The sequence below is a fragment of the Schistocerca piceifrons genome, chromosome 2 (assembly GCF_021461385.2).
Source record: "Schistocerca piceifrons isolate TAMUIC-IGC-003096 chromosome 2, iqSchPice1.1, whole genome shotgun sequence".
NCBI lineage: Eukaryota > Metazoa > Arthropoda > Insecta > Orthoptera > Acrididae > Schistocerca > Schistocerca piceifrons.
The window spans coordinates 930255483-930275871 of record NC_060139.1 but is presented as its reverse complement, the minus strand read 5'-3'; the positions used below and the strand labels follow the sequence as shown (position 1 = coordinate 930275871).

The following is a 20389-nucleotide window of genomic DNA, read 5'->3' as shown; positions in this document are numbered from 1 at the left end:
GTAACATTTGTGGCGGATGGTCGGAAGCGAGAGGCCAGGACAGTTGGCGGAGAAAGGACCGTTCTGCCATTAATGTAACTAACTACTATGTACTGGTACGCGTCTATTGTACTGATTGCCTGAAGTGACTTGCGTCACTTTAAAGCTCAGTCCTGTTCAGATTTACATTACATAAGTGAATTCAAGATTAGTCTTAACGATGTTTAGTAATCCTGGAAGATCTTTCTTCTGGTTCTAAAGGGGCCTCTGGCAGTTACAACAGTTAATCATTACTTGAGAGACATGTCTAGAACTTCACATTTTTCTTATTTCATTGTTTTGATACCTTTGATGTGACTACATTGTTTCTGAATATGATTAACTATCTTGATATTGCACTTAAAACTTTTTAATGGTCAATCAGTATAGAGAGAGAGTTGAATGCTCGTGAGAGCTGGAGAAAAATTATTTCTTGAATTTGTACCTTAACACTGTAATTGAACTTTGGCTTAATGAGTTATGTAATCATTGCTTCCTATATTTCAATGTTGAGACAGGTTAGATAGTAATTTTTTTAAATCGTCCATTTTGATTAATACTTTATTGTTCTGGGTGAAGCGGACTTCAATTAATGTTTTAATAAAGGATGTTAAGTGAGGTCTTTTTTGCATTTAATGTGCCCAGCGCCTTACCATTCACCTCACCCACTCTGTATCACATTAACCAAGGATCGTTATACGGAATAAAGGTCTGGAATTATTCTAAGAGTTGGTGACATTTAACGAAATATTAAAATAAAACTGTTACTGAATTGTATCTACTTTTCAGGCTGCACCCTAATAACTTTTTTATATAGAGGGATTTGCGAATACAAAAATAGCCATGTTAAAGATGTTGTGTTGTTGTTACAATACTTTTCTCCTTCTCGTTAAAATATCAATACTTTAAAATAAATCACTACCATTCGTTTCTTGTCACTGTAACAGGCAGCCTCAGCGTTCTATTTCGCGACCTAGTACGGACAGAGAGCTCCATGCTGGCAGGATACTATTCCTCCTCTCCCGTGCAACGTATTCGTTCCTTGGGTAGCAAATCCTTGTTGTAGCTCGAATAAAATAATGACTTTGTGATTGACAGAGCAGGTCAGTGGCGGAAAGCATCAGTAAGAACCTACAAAATAGCAGACACAGTGAGCATGTGACACACGACAAAGATCTGCGATTGGTTGACGCCTGCCCCCTACCACTCTACTCACTGACACATCAATCACAGGACAGGAAATGAGCTCTGTTACAGCTAATGCAAAAGGAAGGTGATGTGACAAAACCGTCCAATGATGAGGACATATGTCTTTTTCCAGGAGCATACAAAATTGTTTCAAAAGCTCTCTTACGTCGTTTGGAACAACAGGCTGACCACCTGGTTGATAACTACGAAGTAAGTTTCACTAAGGGTCAGCTGTACGCAGAACAGTGTGTCGTGTGAAAATGTTAAGGATCTGCCGATGAGCAAGCAAAGTGTATACCTTTTTGGACTTCAGTGACTTTGACTCTGTCAACAGATAGTGTTTTACGCTCTAGGCGAGCACAGAGTGAACAGAAAGAACAAAGAACCAGTCTGACAGACTTCTATGAAAGCAACATCGTAAGAAAAATTCTCTAGTTCAAGAACGAGACGGTGCCTTTCTCTCTCTCCCCCTCCCCCCCCCCCCCCCCCCTCCTCTCTCATCCACTGTCGTTCAACTTCGTTCTGTACCAAGTCATAACAAACTGGAAAATATTGCAAAGTTATAAATGTCGGAAGTTTTGGATGAGAAATCAGTGTTAAATGTTTATTCCTTGCTGACGATTTATCAGTGATCACAAAGAATAATAAGAAACAAAACATGCCACAGGAAAGGTACGCGCGGTAACAGCAAAGGCACACCTTCAGATATCTTAGGAAGAAATCCGTTCCACGAAAAATCTGCATCAAAATAATAGGGAAGTTCCACTAAAAATCGGATGCGGAACGTTTATTTACATATCCTCCCTCAGCTACCTTGGAGACATCCTACTGCCATCAGGGTTGGACAGCAATGCAAACATAGAAAGAGACATGTAATTATAAAGACAATCAAAATCAATTGAAACCATAATAACAAAAAGGTGATATCGTGCAATGCGTAAATGCGACATTACAAGACAGTTCTTTTACCGGTAACACTGTATGCACCAGAGATAATAATAGTTGGAGGAGACTTAACTTGCAGAAGTTAAAAAAAAAAAAAAAAAAAAAACAGGCTCAGAAATTAATACGAAAATATGTGGACTCACACAAAAAATGGAATTTGGTTGATGAGAGGAACATCTGACGTCTGCGCGCAAATAGAAAAGTTCACAAACATAATGCCCAAGTTCGATGGCCATATTTATAGAATGGACAATAGCATATTCACCAAAAGAGTATTTAATATTAGTAATTGAAATAAGATCAAAATTAGTCGATTATAAGACTCTATGGAACATTTACGTCACAGAGGAAACCACAGTAAAAATGAGAAAACTATCAGTAGGAAAAGAAGAAGGGCGAGAAGAACGCGAGGAAAATCATTACGAATTCATTAAGAGATTTTGGAAGGATAAGAAGGCAGAAACTATGAAATAAACTATCAGGTTGAAACGCACTCCTAAACTGGGAAACCGACGGAAGAAGGTAATTCGAACTACACCCTGTCAGTCTAAAAGGCTTCGAGACTGGATTTATCCAAAATAGAGAGAAACTGAGATGGTGGTTTTAAGCTTCAGATGTTTTACATAGTCTGCCTCCACTTGAGTACAGCGCACAGAAACTTCTCACTAAGTAAAACTGACAGAGGAGTCGTTTTGAATGTTATTCAAATTGCAAGCCACATTCGCACCTTCTTCAGTCTTGGCGAACCATCAGAGACACATTCTTCACTTCGTCGTAATGTGGTAGGTTCGTATTAATAACACGAACTCTCATTACTCGTGATGAGTTTTTTCAGGAAAGAATTGTCCCCGTTTCTCAAGTTGCGGCAGGCGTTCATGCATCGCCGATTTTTGTTCAGGGATCAAGGTTTCCGGGGCAGGCTTTGCACACACTCCCTTCCTCAAAACATTCTGGAGAGTGAATTAAGCACTTCATTTGGAGATATTCGGTTCGTTGCTCCATTGTGAATTGTGACACGACAACGTTGACACACAACTATCACACGTCCACTACTTAACACTGCCTACCCACAACTGACTAGTCAAATTCACATCTGCTGTTTACAATTGTTACTCCAAGTTACTGCGCTGACGTCGCTTATACGCCAGCAATAAAAGAAGACTCATAACTTTTGGATTGGTCAGTGTACATCTCATCATTTACGCAGTGCAGCTAAGTCTCCGAAATGCACAAAAAGTCACTTTCGCGAAGCTTGTAATTGTGTCCCATTGTGAAACATAAGTTCAAAATTCGCCTCAAAAGACGTCTATAACGTTCACACTCACATGTGCGCGAATAAAACGCCACAGGGACGCTCTAGGAACCTCCAGTTCACCAACACCGTCTATCCATCAGAGACTTCGACACCCATTCAAGTGAGTGGTGGTCTGTAGCTGCAGTAGCGCCTGAGGACTGGCAACCCCACCTAATGGGATCTGAAGGAGTTCCCTGCCCTCAGGTGTCACAAGGCACCATTCAGCTGAATGAAGTTTCTGACTGGTACATTTTTAACGTGCTCAAGAAAAACGCATATGTGGTACTGGAGGTGAACTGGGAGGCGTTAGAGGAATCCGTTTCTGACCTCCGTAACAGCGGTATCAAAATAAGGAGTGAAATGTGGGTAAGAGGAGATGTGATGACCTTCCAATCTTGTGACACGTCCACGACGGCTTTGGGCAGAACGGCGGTACAATTCAGTGTCAATGTGACATCGTTAACCAACCTTACAGCTCTCATGAACTTTTGAACTGTGGTCTTCTTTTCGTATGTTTGGACACCATGCTGTTTGAAGTGTCGCCTAGACTGAGGATGACATCCCAGGGCGCGACGCTTCTGCACCATTACAGAGAAGGGTTGTAGACAGCTTTCAGGTAAGTTTCAAACATATGCTTCGCAATGGGAGGCCATTACAGAATTTTACAAAGGCGTGACTTTTTTTTTTTTTTTTAGTAGTCTTGTGCGCCTCTGGTCCGAATCCGTTTCTTTGAACTACAAAGTTCATTTTCAAGCCAGGTCTATTAAAGCTTCACTAACAGCGCTATGTTACATGACAGTCAATATACACATAGGTAATATGCGCATAACACATAGTCATTATTTTGAACAATTAGTTCATGAGCCCACTCGAAGCGTAAATGGTTGCGAAAGCATACTTGACCTTTTAGCAACAAATAATCCTGGACAAATAGTGAGTATTGTGACGAATACAGGGATTAGCGACCACAAGGCAGTTACTGCTAGGCTGAATACCGTAACACCTACAACCATTAAAAAGAAACGCGAAGTATATCTATTTAAAAAAGCTGATGAAAATGCTCTTAACGCCTTTTTACGAGACAGTCTTCACTCCTTCCGATCTGATCATGTAAGTGTAGAAAAGTTGTGGAATGTTTTCAAAGAGATAGTATAGACAGTAATTGAGAGATATATACCACATAAATTAATAAGTGATGGTACTGATCCCCCATGGTACACAAAACGGGTCAGGTCGTTGTTGCAGAAGCAACGAAAAAAGCATGCAAATTTAAAAGAACGCAAAATCCTCAAGATTGGCAAAGTTATACAGAAGTTCGAAATATAGCGTGTACTGCAATGCGAGATGCTTTTAATGATTTCCACAACGAAATTCTGTCTCGAAATCTGGCAGAAAACCCAAAGAGATTCTGGTCATACATAAAGCACACCAGTGGCAAGACGCAATCAATACCTTCACTGCGCGATAACAACGGTGAAGTCACTGAAGTCAGTGCCACTAAAGCAGAGTTATTAAACACGGTTTTCCGAAACTCCTTAACCAAAGAAGACGAAGTAAATATTCCTGAATTCCAATCAAGAACAACTGCCAAGATGAGAAACATAGAAGTAGATATCCTGGGTGTAACAAAGCAGCTTAAATCACTTCATAAAGGCAAGGCCTCCGGTCCAGATTGTATACCAGTCAGGTTCCTCTCAGAGTATGCTGATAAAATATTTAGCAATTATATACAACCACTCGCTCACAGAAAGATCCGTACCTAAAGACTGGAAAATTGCTCAAGTCACACCAATTCCCAAATAGGGAAGTAGGAGTAATCCGCTGAATTACAGGCCTATATCACAAACGTCGATTTTCAGTAGGGTTTTGGAACATATACTGTATTCGAACATTATGAAAGAAAACGATTTATTGACATATAGCACGGATTCAGAAAATATCGTTCTTGTGAAACACAACTAGCTCTTTATACCCATGAAGTAATAATTGCTATCGACAGGGAATGTCAAATTGATTCCATATTTTTAGATTTCCAGAAAGCTTTCGACACCGTTCCTCACAAGCGTCTTCTAACCAAACTGCGTGCATATGGAATATCGCCTCAATTGTGCGACTGGATTCGTGATTTCCTGTCAGAAAGGTAACAGTTCGTAGTAATAGATGGAAAGCCATCGAGTAAAAAAGAATTAATATCCGGCGTTCCCCAGGGAAGTGTTATAGGCCCTCTATTGTTCTTTACCTATATTAACGACATGGGAGACAATCTGAGTAGCCGTCGTAGATTGTTTGCAGATGATGCTGTCATTTACCGTCTTTTAAAGGCATCAGATGATCAAAACGACTTGCAAAATGATTTAGATAACATATCTGTATGGTCGAGGGGCATGAAAGGGAAGCAGTGATTGGGAAGGGAGTGAGACAGGGTTGTAGCCTATCCCCGATGTTATTCAATCTGTATATTGAGCAAGCAGTAAAGGAAACAAAAGAAAAATTCGGAGTAGGTATTAAAATACATGGAGAAGAAATAAAAACTTCGAGGTTCGCCGATGACATTGTAATTCTGTTAGAGAGAGCAAGGGACCTGCAAGAGCAGCTGAACGGAATGGATAGTGTCTTGAAAGGAGAATGTAAGACGAACATCGACAAAAGCAAAATGAGGACACTGGAATGTAGTCGAATTAAATCGGGTGATGCTGCGGGAATTAAATTAGGAAATGAGACGCTTAAAGTAGTAAATGAGTATTGCTATTTGGGGAGCAAAATAACTGATGATGGTCGAAGTAGAGAGGTTATAAAATGTAGACTGGCAATGGCAAGGAAAGCGTTTCTGCAGAAGAGAAATTTGTTAACATCGAGTATAGATTTAAGTGTCAGGAAGTCGTTTCTGAAAGTATTTGTATGGAGTGTAGCGATGTCTGGAAGTGAAACGCGGACGATAAATAGTTTAGACACGAAGAGAGTAGAAGCTTTCGAAATGTGGTGCTACAGAAGAATGCTGAAGATTAGATGGGTAGTTCACATAACTAATGAGGATGTATTGAATATAATTGTGGCACAACTAGACTAGAAGAAGGGATCGGTTGGTAGGGCATATTCTGAGGCATCAAGGGATCACCAGTTTGGTATTGGAGGGCAGCGTGGAGGGTAACAATCGTAGAGGGAGACCAAGAGATGAATACACTAAGCGGATTCAGAAGGATGTAGGTTGCAGTAAATACTGGGAGATGAAGAAGCTTGCACAGGATAGAGTAGCATAGAGAGCTGCATCAAACCAGTCTCTGGACTAAACACCACAACAACAACAAGTCTAAAATAAAGATTAATCAATATACAGGTATGACAATAATTGTCTAACAGAGAGTCCAATAATTCGTATATAAATTCCCCGTTTCAACAGACGCCCAATCATAGACGCTCATTATAATATGTAAAAAGCCTACGGTGCTTCTATGAGCTATTGTGTCGTTGTGTAGAATGCACTGACAAGAGGAAAAGTGCCACACAATCATTACAGTGTGCCGAGTACTTAATACAAGAAGGTATTTCCCATTCGTGAATAACTCACCACATTTTGTCTCGAGTCAAATTTGAGTATGAGAGTTGCCAAAGTTTACTTGTTGCAGTGGATTCATGCAAAGACCTTGTGCGGTCACGAGATTTTGTTTGCTGCAGTGCCGCTGATGCAGGTAATAGTTTATGGGCCTCGATAGCCAACTTAAATTGTATATAATACTTCCAACAACTTCACGTAGTTTCCCTACCGTTGAAGGGGAACTTCTTACTCTGAAAGTTAGAATATATGCCAAGCGTGTATGGGTATGTACATTAGCAGCAATTATAAACTACTGCCGTTATTTTCATCATTAGTATCTGTGTGTTAATGGACATCCCCCCCCCCCCCCCCTACGAGCTATGGACCTTGTCGTTGGCAGGTGGTTCGCGTGCCTCACCGATGCAAATAGGCGTATTGTAGGTGCAGTCACTACGGAGAGATAACTGTTAAGAGGGCAGACAAACGTGTGGTTCCTGAAGAGGGCAGCAGCCTTTTCAGTAGTCGCAGGAGCAACAGTCTAGATGATTCACTGATTTGGCCTTGTAAAATCAACCAAAAATGCCTTGCTGTGTCTGAAAGCCAGGGGAAACTACAGCCGTAATTTTTCCCGAGGGCAACAACAAGCTCTGCTACATAGTTAAATGATGATGACATCCTCTTGGGTAAAATATTCCGGAGGCAAAATAGCCCCCACTCGAATTTCCGGCCGGGCTACGAAGGAGGTTGTTATCAGGAGAAAAAAATCTTGCATTGTACGGATCGGAGCGTGGAAAGCTAGATATCACCAGTCGGGTAGGTAGGACAGAAATTCTAAAAAGGCAACTGGATAGGTTGAAGTTAGTTATAGTGAGAATTAGTGAATTTCGGTGGCAGAAGGAGCAGGACTTCTGCTCAGATCAATACAGGGTTGTAAATACAAAATCAAATAGTGGTAATGCAGAAGTAGATTCAATAATGAATAAGAAAATAGAAATGCCGATAAGATGCTATGAACAGCATAGTGAAAGCATTATCCTAGTAAAAATAGACATGAAGCCCACACCCACCACAGTGGTACCAGTTTATGAGCCAACTAGCCTCACAGATGAGTAAGAGTGAAAAAATACAGTATATAAAGAGATTTTTTTCTTTTTCTTTTTCTTTTTGGGTCATCAGTCTTCTGACTGGTTTGATGCAGACCGCTACTAATTCCTCTCCTGTGGCAAACTCTTCATCTTGGAGTAGTATTTGCAACCTACGTCCTCAATTATTTGCAGGATATATCCCAATCTCTGTTTTTGTCCTCTACGGCTCCCTCTAGTATCATAGGAGTCATTCCCTCATGTCTTAACAGAAGTCTTATCATCCTGTCCCTTTCCTTGTCAGTGCTTTTCACACATTCCTTTCCTCTCCGATTCGCTCAGAACCTCCTCTTTCCTTGCCTTATCAGTCCCCTAATATTCAACAATCGCTTGTAGCACCATATCTTGAAAGCTTCGGTTCTCGTCTGTTCGCGTTTGCCCACAATCCATGTTTGATTACCAAACAATGTACTTCAGACGTACATTATCAGAACTTCCTTCCTCAAATTAAGGCCTATGTTTGATACAAGTAGACTTCTCTTGGCCAGGAATGCTCTATTTACCATTGCTAGTCTGTTTGTGATGCCTTCCTTGCTTCGTCCGTCGTGGTTATTTTACTGCCTAAGTTGCAGAATTCCTTAGCTTTATCTGCTTCGTGATCATCAATCCTGTTTTTAAGTTTCTAGCTGTTCTCATTTCTTCTACTTCTCATTGCTTTCGTCTTGCCATAATTTACCCTCAATCCATATTCTGTACTGATTAGATTGTTGATTCCATTCAGCAGATCATGTAATTCTTCTTCACTTTCACTCAGGATAGCAATGTCATCAGCAAATCGTATCATTGATATCCTTCCACCTTGAATTTTAATTCCACTCGTGAACCATTCTTCTATTTTCATCATTGCTTCTTCGATGTACAGATCGCACAGAAGGGGTGAAAGACTACAACCCTGTCTTACATACTTTTTAACCCGAGTCCACTCTTATTATTGCCTCTTGACTCTCATACACATTGTATATTACCCGACTCTCCCTATAGCTTTCCCAAACTTTCTCAGAATTTCGAACGACTTGCACCATTTCACATTGTAGAACGCTTTTTCAGGTCGACAAATCCTATGAACGTGTCTTGATATTTCTTTAGTGTTGCTTCCATTATCAACCGCAACGTCAGAATTGCCTCTCTTGTGCCTTTACCTTTTCTAAAGCCAAACTGATCGTCATCTAGCACCTCCTCAATTTTCTTTCCCATTCTTCTGTGTTCTTGTCAGCAATTTGGATACATGAGCCGTTAAACTGATTGTACGATAATTCTCCCACTTGTCAGCTTTTGCAGTCTGCAGAATTATGTGGTTGATTTTTTCTGAAAGTCAGATGGTATGTCACCAGTCTCATACAATCTACACATCAACGTGAATATTCGTTTAGTTGCCTCTTCTCTCAACGATTTTAGAAATTCTGATGGATGTTATCTATTCCTTCTGTCTTATTTGATCTTAAGTCCTCCAAAGCGCTCTTAAATTCTGATTCTACTATTGGATCCTCTATCTCGTTTAAATCGTCTCCTCTTTCTTCTTCTATCGTATCAGACAAATCTTTCCCCTCATAGAGGCTTTCAATATATTTTTTTCCACTTATCCACTCTCTTCTGCATTAAACAATGTAATTGCCATTGCTCTCTTAATGTTACCAACCGTGCTTCTAATGTCACCAATGGTTCTTTTTTTTCCCCCTGTATGCTGAGTCTGTCCTTCCAACAATCATTTCTTTTTCGATTTCTTCACATTTTTCTTGCAGCCATTTCGTCTTCGGTTCCCTATTTCCTACTTATTTCATTTCTTAGTGAGTTGTATTTCTCTTTTCCTGAGTTTCCCGACCGCTTTTGTACTTCCTCCTTTCATCGATCCACTGAAGTATTTCTGCTGTACCTATGGTTTCTTCACAGTTATGTTCTTTGTACCTATATTTTTCTTTCAAACTTCTGTGATAGCTCTTTTTAGAGACGTCCATTCCTCTTCAACTGTGGTGCCTACTGAGCTATTTATTATTGGTGTATATATAGCCTTAGAGAACTTCAAGCATATCTCATCATTTCTCAGTATTTCCGTATTCCAGTTCTTTGCGTATTGGTTCTTCCTGACTTGTCTTAAACTTCAGCCTACTCTTCATCACTACTATATTGTGATGTGAGTCTCTATCTGCTCCTGGGTACGCCTTACAATCCAGTATCTGAGTCCGGTGTCCCTGTCTGACCATGATGTAATCTAACTGAAATCTTCCCGCATCACCCGGCCTTTTTCAAGTATACCTCCTCCCTTTGTGATTATTGAACAGAGTATTCGCTATTATTAGCTGAAATTTATTACAGAACTCAATTATGCTTTCTTCTCTCTCATTCCTTGTCCCAAGCCCATATTCTCCTCCATATCCTCATGTACTTTCTCTGCCTCTTCATCTTCAGCTTGCAACGTCGGCATTTATACCTGAACTATCGTTGTCGGTGTTGATTGGCATTTGATTCTGATAAGAAAAACCCTGTCACTGAACTTATCACAGTAACATACTTCTGCCCTACCTTCCTATTCATAACGAATCCTACTCCCGTTATACGATTTTCTGCTGTTGTTGATATTATCCTGTACTCATCTGACCTTGTCCTCTTTCCATTTCACTTCACTGACCCCTACTATACCTATATTGAGCCTTTGCATTTTCCTTTCCAGGTTTTCTAGTCTCCCTACCACATCCAAGTTTGTGACATTCCACGCCCAGACTCGTATATCGTTATCCATTCGTTGTTTATCCGAATGGAGGACTATTACAGAATCTTTTGCCAAAGGGGATCATCATGGCACTTTCTCAATTACAGGCCACACGTCCTGTGGATACACGTCATGTGTCTTTAATTCAGTGATTTCCCTTGCCTTTTGCATTCCCATGCCGTTGGTCATTGCTGATCCTTCCGCCTTTAGGGGCAGTTTCCCACCACTAGGACAAGAGTGTGCCCTGATCCTCTCTGTCGACTCCTTCGCCCTCTTTGACAAGGCCGTTGGCAGAATGAGAGTGAGATACAGAATTCAGATAGTGCAGTGAGACGAAAAATTAATTGCGCTGGGGGACTGGAATTTAGTATTAGGGAAAGGAAGACAAGTAAAAGTAGCAGGTGACTTTGGACTGGCCGGGAGGGGGGGGGGGGGAGAATTAAACAGGAGGTCGCCTAGTAGACTTTTGAACAGAATGTAATTTAATCATCGCTGAAGCTTGGTTTAAGGATCATGAAAAAAGGGTGCATACATGGAAGAGACCTGGAGTCGCCGAAAGGTTTCATATTGATTATATAATGGTAAGACAGAGACTTCTGAACTACATATTAAATTGAAAGACATTTCCAGTGGCCAATATGGACTCTGACCACAAATTATTCTTCATAAAATGTCGATAAACTGAAGAAATCGCAAAAATTGGAGTTCTGAAGAAATCGCAAAAAATTGGAGTTTAAGGAGATGGGTCCTGGATGAGATGAAAGAGTCAGACGTAGTTACTCTCAGAGAGAAAATTAGGCAACAATTGACAAGAAAAGAGGAAAGGAATACAATATAAGACGCATGGGTGTCTTTGAGACACGAAATAGTGAAGGCAGCAGAGGATCAGATAGATAAAAATACAAAGCCTAGTAGATATCCTTGGATAACGTAATAGATATTGAATTTAGTAGATGCAAGGAGAAAATATGAAAATGGAGCAAATGAAACAGGCGAAAGGGATTACAAACGTCTAAAAATGAGATTGACAAGAAGTGCAAAATGGCTAAGCAGGAATGGATAGAGAACAAATGTGAGGATTTAGAAGCGTATATCGATAGGAGACAGGTAGATACTGCCTACAAGAAAATTAAAGAGACCTTTTGAGAAAAGAGAACCTCTTGTATGAACAACAAGAGGTGTTTGGGGAGAAGACAAGCAGATGTATGAACAGAAAACAAAGCTTAAGCGAAAAATGGAAAGCTGAAAGATGTAAGGAATAATACAGAGTCTATGCAAGGGAGATGAATTTGAAGGCAATAGTGTAGAAATTGAAGAGGACGTAGATGAACATGAGCTGGGAGATATGACACTGCGAGAAGAATTTGACAGAACACTGAAAGATCTAAGTCGAAACAATGCCCCGTAAGTAGACGACATTCCATCAGTTCTACTGATACTCTTGGGAGAGCCGGCCATGACAAAACTCTTGCATCAGGTGAATAAGGCCGCAGACTTAAAGAAGAATACAATAATTCCAATTCCAGAGACAGCCCGTATTGACAACTGTGAATATTACCGAACTATGTGTTTCATAAGTCGTGGTTACAAACTACTGACAAGAATTTCTTAAAGAAGAGTAGAGAAACTGGTAGAAGCCGCCTTCTGGGAAGATCAGTTTGGATTCCGGAGAAATGTAGAAACACATGAGGCAATTCTGACCTACTACTTACCTTAGAAGATAGGTTATGGAAGGGCAAACCTGCCTTAGTAGCATTTTTAGCCTTAGAGAAAGCTTTTAACGATATTGACTGTGATACTCTATTTGATATTCTAAAGGTAGCTGGGGTAAAATATAAGAAGCAAAGGGCTATTCACAACTTGTACTGAAACCAAACGGCAGTTACGAGAGTCGAAGGCCATGAAAGGGAAGCAGTGATAGAAAAGGTGGTGACACTGAGTTGTAGCTTATCCCAGATGTTATTCGTTCTGTACATTGAACAAAGAAACATTTGGAGTGGTGATGAAGGTTCAGGGAGAATAAATAAAAACATTGAGTTTTCCCGATGGCGTTGTAATTCTGCCAGAGGCAGCAAAGAACTTGTAAGGGCAGTTGAACAGAATGGACAGAGTCTTCAAAGGAGAATATAAGATGAATATTGACAAAATCAAAGCGAGGATAATGGAATGTAGTCTAATTAAATCAGATGATAGAGTGAATTAGGTCGGGAAATGAGGCACTGAAAGTACTATATGAGTTTTTCTATTTGGAGAGCAAAATAACGGACGGTGGTCGGAGCAGGGAGGGTGTAATAAATAGAATGGCAATACCAACGAAAGCATTTCTGAAGAAGAGACATTTTTTAAGACTGACTCCTAAGTGTTAGAAAGTCTTTTCTGAAAGTACTTGTATGGAGTGTAGCTATGTGTGAAACTTGATCAGCAAACAGCTTAAGCAAGAAGAGAATAGAAGCTTTTGAAATATGGTGCTACAGAAGAATGCTGAACATTGGATTGGTAGATCATATAACTAATGACGACGTACTGATTCAAAAAGTAAGGACATCGCTTCCAGCTATTCTCGTACGTTCTGCGTTGTGTCTGTGCGTCATCCACAAAGTGTTCTTGGGGCTTCAGTTACTCGGCGAGTGTCTGAGTACACAGTATAATATAGTGTTTGGATATGACTCAGCTCAATAGGAAACAATTACAATCTTGCAGCATCTGCCACAGGAGTTCGCTGATTATCTCCGTGACTTAACGCTTACCAAATGAAACTGTCGTGAATCGCGCTACTCTGGATCTTCTCTATTTGCTGTACATATCCTTTCTAATACTGATCCCTTACTACGGAGCATTATTCAAGTATTGGTGGAATGATGGTTTTGTAAGCTACCACGTTTGTTGACGGACTACATTTCCTGAGGATTTCTCCACTGAATCTCAGTTTGGCATCTACCTTACCCAAGATTAATTTGATGTGATGGTTCCACATTAGATTGCTCCGTACGCATACTTCTGGATATTTTATGGAAGCAACTGCTTCCACTTAGTATTCTACAAGTTTGTAATCGTAAAGTAATGGGTTTTGTGACTGTGTATAGGAAATACGTTACATTTGCTTATGTTGAGGGTGAACTGCCAACCCTTGCACAAAGAGTAGATATGCTGCAGCTTTTCCTTCAATAAATACAACACATCGATAGAAGTCAGCAACCAGAGTAGAGCATACTAAATTTTTGGTTGTACATATAGATGAGAATCTTAGTTGAAAAATTCATATTTTGGATCTCCTAAAGCGACTAAGTTCAGAAACTTCGCAATCAGAATAATTGAAAATTTTGAGGATACAGAAATTAGCAAAACTAACATACCTTGCATACGGAATAATATTTTGGGGCAACTCAGCACTTAGTCAAAAAGTATACACTATTCAAAAGAAAGTGATTAGAGTAATGTGTGGGGCTCATAGTCGCACATGTAGTAGGCATCTCTTTAAAAGATGAAGAATTCGTACAAAGCCTCACAGTACACTTAGACAATAACGAAATTTGCTCTCAACAACATGGAATAGTTTAAAAACAACCTTGGCATTCATGATTATTATACCAGAAGAAAGAAGGATTTACACTATCCTCCACTTAACCTATCTTTGGCACAGAAGGGGGCAAAATATACTGCTGTAAAACTTTTAGAATAAATTACCAGATGAAATAAAATGTCTGACAGACAGCAGTAATAGTTTCAAAAATATATCTATAGGTATAATGCATGCATTTGTGCCATTTAAAGGAATGGGATAGATTATAAAAACCTTAAGGTAAAAAAAACCTTGATTCATGGGTGCATTTTTATGCACTTGACACATTCCTCATCATAACGGTTACCGTGAGATTGGTCAATGGGACATTTATCTAACTAACTAAACTCCGACATTTCTCTACCATTGCGACGTCTCTGTGTACAAGGCCATCAACCTCGAAAAGCCTCGTGGGATTTCTTAATGATCCTATGACACTACCTTGAGTACATCCGAAGTTACTTTAACGCCTGAAGATTTCTCCCCGTTGACAATGACATGCTGTATTCTGTTTCCTATAACTTATTCAATCTTATCAGACAGCTGTATTTCCTCCATCAGGCGGCAGTGCGGAACCGTGTCGAAACCCATAGAACTGTACCAAACGCCCCCCGGATGTCAAGGAACACAGCATCTACCTGGGCGCCTGTATCCAATGCTTTCTGGGCCTCGTGGACGAACATCATGAGCTGTGTTTCACGTGATAGTTGTTTTCGGAACCCATGATGATTCCTGCAGAGGACAATTTCGATCTTAAGAAATGTCATAATTCGCGAGCATATGTTCCAAATATCTACAACAGACAAATGTCGAAGATATAGGCGTATAGTTTTGTGCGTCTATTCGACGACCCCTCTCGAAAACGGGTATCACCTGTGCTATCTTCTAAAGACTTGGAAACGTTCAACTGTCCATGGACCTACAGCACATTGTACTAGAAGAGGAGCAAGTTCTTTCGTATAATCTGTGTAGAGACGTAATGGTACACCACCAAGTCCGTTGAGTGATTTTAGTTGTTTTTCTATCACATGATCACATATTTCGGTTTGTCGTTTTGTCGTTCGTTCGACGGTTTAACGGCGAAACAGTGTGATCTTCTCCTGCGGAACAATTCTGGAAAAAGACGTTCAGCTTTAGTAAATCCATTTGTAGGACGAAATAAAGCGCTCAACATGTAGACGATATAACGCAATAAACATTTGTGCCATATATAAACCGAACAGTACTGTGGAAAAATTCAAAATAAAGGAATTCAGTGAAATGCTCACAATGGACGTCTCTCGGCTCCAACGGCAATTTTTATTTAAACGTTCGTACACAGACCCATCCCACATTTCTAAGCACCCCTGCGACAGCATGTCATTGTGTTGCTCTTGGTTTATACACATCAGCGCTTGGGGGAGGGAAGTTAATACGCCACTCAATCGGTTACCTCAGCAAGCAGTTAACGTTTTCGTATACGTGTGTCAGCATTGTCCTGCATATAAAGCAAAACCATTAATGTCTGGAATGTTTTAAATATTGTGGCAACCAAGTTAAGAAGGCGTTATCCAACGGAAAATGATGTACGACGGGATGATGACACTTTCGCAAAGTTTTTGGGGGTTCTGATTATTCAGAAACATGAATATTCTTTTGACTGCTCAACTGAAGTTACACTGGATAGGATAGTGGATGAATAAAACGACTTTATAAACGATAAAACAATTAATAGTGTTCGAGACTGCAGTGTTGCAGTGGTGGAAACAGTACTCCTTAAAGAGAAGCCAACAGTTCTGTGATTATGAATCTTCACCAGAAAAGAAACTCGTACTGTCAGCGTTAAGAAAATTCAGAAAAACGTCTTGAACGTATTTATTATCATTATAACAATCACATCAAAGAAATACTGGATTATGCGGAGAAACAAAGACGTGCTGAACATTCATTTCGATATAAAACAACACATTTTATCCCAGTCTGTCATAGCAAGGAGTGAAGGAAGATATGTCCATTACTGGCACCCGAAATTTTGGGTACTGCGTAAAGTAAGGGAAATTGGGCATATAAAGTTTGTTTCCAGCTTTCATAGCTCTTCTCAAGAAAGAATACAGAATGCGCCGTAGACACTTTTTGTGCTTCTTGGAGTCCTCAAAAGGACGTAACAATAGTAAATGAGTCAATGATTCATTTGAGGGTAAAGGCACTGAATGCGTGATCATTCCACCAAAAACAACAAAATATGTACAGCCTTTGGATGTATATCTCTTTCAACAATATAAAATATATCAAGAAGGATAACAGGCTCTATAAGGTCACGCGGCAGTGACTTCGACACTAAATTAGGAAACAGAATTTTGATCAAGAAAATTTGTTCTGTTATTCATAACCACCTGTCTGATGCAGTGTATCAGCCTGTGCTTCAATATTCCTGGCAAGTGGCTGAGCTAAACACCCCCGCACGTTTTGCTGAAAGCAAAACGTGATTCAAGTGACGTTTAATTTTTGCACCTCAAGATTGTGATTGTGAGGATTGTGCACATACTGCGTTCACTAAATGTGCATTATGTGTTTTCGCATGTTGTGCTATTCATTTTGTGTAGGAACCTCATGTACTTTTTTAAAGTTCGATCGTGGGCAAACTAAGAGTAGCACAAACAAATGTTTTCACCATCATAATCACAGTGACACGTAAAGCTTATAAATCACAGTTGAAACACTGAATTGCTGCCCCTTGCAGTAACATAAAAAATTGTTATACAAGTTCACTCTGCCACACTTTAAATATTTGGAGTGTGATACGAACATACATTATCGGAAAAGTGAGTATACTCCTGAACAATAAAAAAAATAGGTAAAACACACAGAAAACGACTTAAATTTAATGAAAATGTTACAATTTCTACATAGCTGTAGAATTTTGAAAAGTGGATCATTCGTCAAATTGATGAAAGCAAAATAGAGGCTGCAGAAACGAGAATATTAACAATTCTCGAAAATGCGTTACTCACATCCCAAACAATGACATAATCTAAGTAGTAAATAAGAAAGCAATATCAAACCATACTGCATTCGGGAGGACGACGGTTCAATCCCGTCTCCGGCCATCCTGATTTAGGTTTTCCGTGATTTCCCTAAAATCGCTTCAGGCAAATGACGGGATGGTTCCTTTGAAAGGGCACGGCTGATTTCCTTCCCAATCCTTCCCTCACCCGAGCTTGCGCTCCGTCTCTAATGACCTCGTTGTCGACGGGACGTTAAAACACTAATATCCTCCTCCTCCTCCTCAAACCATACCACAGCAAACATGTCGTGCTAGCTAAAAAAATATGTTAAGGGTGGAGGCAGGCAGGCTTAAGTACCAAGAACATATCGACCTAATGGATGTTACCGAGATGAAATCTACAGACGTAAAAGTAAATTCAAGAGTACCTCAACGGATTTAGGGTTTTTAATATTTGTTGTTGTCGATTCTGCTGCTGCTGCTGTCGTCGCTATCTTCAGTCCGAAGACTGGTTTGATTCAACTCTCGATGCTACACTATTCTGTAAAAACCTCTTCATCTCCGAATAACTTCTACAACCTACATCCTTCTGAATCTGTTTTATTCGTTCTTACTGCACCTCTATTATTTTCACCCCGCCCTCCCCCTCCCCCACCCCAGATATCACTCCAGTACTAAACTGGTGATCCCATGATGCCTCAGAATGCGTCCTAACAACCGATCCCCTCTTTTGCTCAAGTTCCGCCACAAATTTGTTTTCTACCCAATTCTCTTCATTACCTCCTCCTATGTTACATGATCCATCCATCTAATGTTCAGCATTCTTCCCTAGCACCACATTTCAAAAGCCTTTATTCCCTTCTTGTCTAAATTGTTTATCGTCCACGTTTCACTTCCATACGTGGCAACACTCCAGACAAATACCTTCAGGGAACACTTCCTAACACTTAAATCTATACTCTATGTTAACAAATTTCTCTTCTTTTCTTGCCATTGCTAGTCTACATTTTATATCCTCTCTACATCGGCCAACATCAGTTAAGTTGCTGCCCAAATAGCAAAAATCATCTATTATTTTCAGAGTCTTGTTTCCTAATCTGGTTCCCTCAGCGTCACCTGATTTAACTCGAATACATTCTGTTATCCTTGTTTCACTTTTGTTGATTTTCGACTTATATCCTCGTTTCAAACGCTGCCCATTCTGTTCAATTGCTCTTCCAAGCACTTTGCTGTCTCTGGCGGAATTACAATGTCATCGGCAAACCTCAAAGTTTTTATTTTTTTATTGTTTAGAATAGATGTAAACTACGGAGTGCGCATTGCAGGATGCTGTTTTTATTCTCTGCATGAAAAATACAACGTCAGAAAACCGCACTGAAATGCTAAAAGGTCTGCATTATATCGACACATGCTGCAAGCACTGACAGTGTAACCTTATGATATACCGGTCTCCTAAATAAAAGCAACAAACGGTACTTTGCAAGACTGCGTTTATTTTGCCACAAAACAAGAGAAGCAGATGATGGTGAAGTAGAAGCAATATATAGAACACAGAACGTAAACGATTGCAACATGCATAACGGTAGACTAAAATGTTCTTCGTTTTTTCCAACTTCACGGATTTGCACACACATTCCAACAATTGGTTAATGTGCTCAGCATGGGGTGTTACTAGCAGTGGCAGCAGCACTGTCCTGTCAACGACGGGGCGTGCTGTGAATGACGTCATCAGTCTCATGTTGAGGCAATAAAGCCCATTCTTCCTGCAGACCTGCTCGCAAGTCTCGGAGAGCGGTTGATGGATGCTGACATGACGCAGCCTGTCTCCCTAGCGCATCCCATACCTTCTCTATGGGATTCAAAATAGAAGAGCGAGTAGGCCAAGCCATGCATGCAGTATGTTCTGTTTCCAAGAAAACGTCAACCACCCGTGCTCTATGAGGTCGAGCATTATCGTCCATCAATACGAAGTCTGGGCCCACACCACCTCGAAACAACCGCACACGTTGGTCCAAGATCTCGCCCCGATACCTGACAGCAGTTAAACCTTGCCGGTTCACCCTTACAGTTTCATGAAGAGGTGTTCAAGTGGTCAACATAATCCTGCACACACCATTAAGGATACTCCTTGATACCGGTCTCTTTCCTCAGTGTTTGAATTCCGAAATTCACGTTCCCTTCAAACGCAAATGAGACGAGAATCACTCTCCACACAATATCGGGACTCTTCTGCGAAAAGAACATTGGGCCACTACTCGACCGTCCAGTTGGCGTGTTGATAACTCCACTCTACTCGTTATCTTCTGTGAAGACGCATCAGAGATACACATACAAAAGGTCTCCGACAATAAAGGCTACTCTGCCGAAGCCTTCTGTACACCGTTTGACTCGATACAACGCGTCCAGTGGAAACTGCGAGGTCAGATACCAGTTGACGTGAAATACCAAAGGGTATGATCGTGGCCTTACGGCCAAATAACGATCCTCTCTTTTTGATGTCACACGTGATCGGCCGTGCCCTGGTCTTCGTGATACTGTTTTGGTCTCTGCCGGCCGGAGTGGCCGTGCGGTTCTAGGCGCTACAGTCTGGAGCCGAGCGACCGCTACGGTCGCAGGTTCGAATTCTGCCTCGGGCATGGATGTGTGTGATGTCCTTAGGTTAGTTAGGTTTAATTAGTTCTAGGCGACCGATGACCTCAGAAGTTAAGTCGCATAGTGCTCAGAGCCATTTGAACCATTTTTGGTCTCTATAAACTGTCTGTACATCCGAGAAACAACGGAACGATTCACATTAAGCCTTCGGGTGAAACCAGTTTGCTTCCAATCTTCTTATGGCCATCCACCGCAGAGAATCTGGTAGGACTCTTCTTTGTGCCATATTGCACCGTCTGTGACTGTATACACAGCGTTCGTGGATGTGGGGCTACCCGGCAAACACCAACCCGTTTGATAAGTTTGATAGTGCTTGTCCATTCACCGGAATGCCATCTTCCGTGCAAAACACGACTGTACGGCCATCTGTTG

General features: G+C 40.6%; 1 protein-coding gene across 1 annotated transcript in view; it reads right to left on the bottom strand.

The window, feature by feature from the left end:
• The window catches only part of LOC124776727 (UDP-glucosyltransferase 2-like), a 111171-nt gene that overhangs the window by 57115 nt on the left and 33667 nt on the right, over positions 1-20389 (bottom strand). The gene's annotated exons all lie outside the window — the stretch shown is intronic.